Source organism: Triplophysa rosa, linkage group LG11 (genome assembly GCF_024868665.1).
Source record: "Triplophysa rosa linkage group LG11, Trosa_1v2, whole genome shotgun sequence".
Taxonomy (NCBI): domain Eukaryota; kingdom Metazoa; phylum Chordata; class Actinopteri; order Cypriniformes; family Nemacheilidae; genus Triplophysa; species Triplophysa rosa.
This window is the reverse complement of record NC_079900.1, coordinates 2,472,741-2,474,237: the sequence shown is the minus strand read 5'-3', so window position 1 is coordinate 2,474,237 and position 1,497 is coordinate 2,472,741.

Sequence of the window (1,497 nt, the reverse complement as noted above, 5' to 3'; positions counted from 1 at the left end):
GTCCGAAATTTTTTATGACGGACGAAAATATCGGAGGCAGTGTGTAAATGTGATTGACACAACGTGAGGTCGTATTTATTTTTTAACGTGCGGAAGTTTCGGACGCAAATTTCGGACTCAATGTGCAATGGGCTTAAGAGTTAAGAACAGTCGCAGCTCAACAGCTGAAACTCTCTTAATTAACTCATTTCCAGCTTGCTTCAATTAAGCCGTACACACAAAGGAGCAGTCTTTGTTAGTGCTGCACCGTTTACGCCATAGTTACGTCTCTATGGCTCTGTAGCAGTACAAAACACCTCATACACACACAAACACCGTTTCTTCTTCATAGACTCCCTTCAAAACTCCACAGCTGCACAGTTTACTGGAAAACGTGCTTTGGACAAGGGGTCACATTCTGTCATATGCTAAGCCTTTTAGACTCTTGCTTTGTGCCTGTTGAGTGAACAACACTGGAGGGGACGCCAGAGACAAGCTAATAATGATTGAGAAGACGCAGAAACCGCCACAGCAAAAGGGGTCTGGGATGCGGATCGTCTTGCGCATCTGGTTTTAATCAGGAACTGGTGTAGGTCCAACAGAGCTCTCTTAGGCACTCTCCTGGTATTATTCAAGCCCAGGGTTCCAAGTATAATTGTGTGGGTGTGCGCGCCTCCATTATGCTATTATAGATCTGATACAATCAGATAAAACAGTCCATTGTTTTGCTTCTCTGTACTAATTAAGAGATATCTTCAGATCAGCGGACTGGCAAGCAAGAGTAAATTGAGACTGGATAACTGCAGAATTAGTGAGACATTTGTTGAACGAACAGCTAAAAGTACCACAGTAATTTATGTTACACTTGCCTCTACCTCATATAAGTCCTCACATAGAAATAGTACAACTAATCTGTACTACAGTATACTAAAATGGGACAATTCCATTCCAAATCCAAACAGTGAAGGCAACTTTAAATTGACTGTGGTACTAAAAATAATCGTGAATTGAGTGATTTAGAAAAAGGTAAACCTTAATTCAAGATTATTTTTCTTACCCCACTGGCAGATTTTTTTGCTTGTTTTAAGCACAAATTCACTGAAATTTCATATTTTTTTGACTAAAAACTAGACTTATTTTCTTAGGTCATTTTGCTCATCAAGAAAATGCATCTTGATTCAAGAATTTGAAGACATTTTTACTGGAAAACAAGAAAACAAGACTTAAGGTCTTTGCACATAAAGTCCGAAATTTTCGTATGCGTTTTTCGTATTTGGCTCTTGTTTGTACGGTGTCTCTGAATTGTTATAAAAGGCCACTCAAAATGCTTGACAGATGCGAAAAACGCATAAAATCGAACCCGTTCCGAATTTTTTTATGACGGACGAAAATATCGGAGGCAGTGTGTAAATGTGATTGACATAACGTGAGGTCGTATTTATTTTTTAACGTGCGGAAATTTCGGACGCAAATTTCGGACTCAATGTGCAATGGGCTTAAGTAAGAAAGTCATTTTTC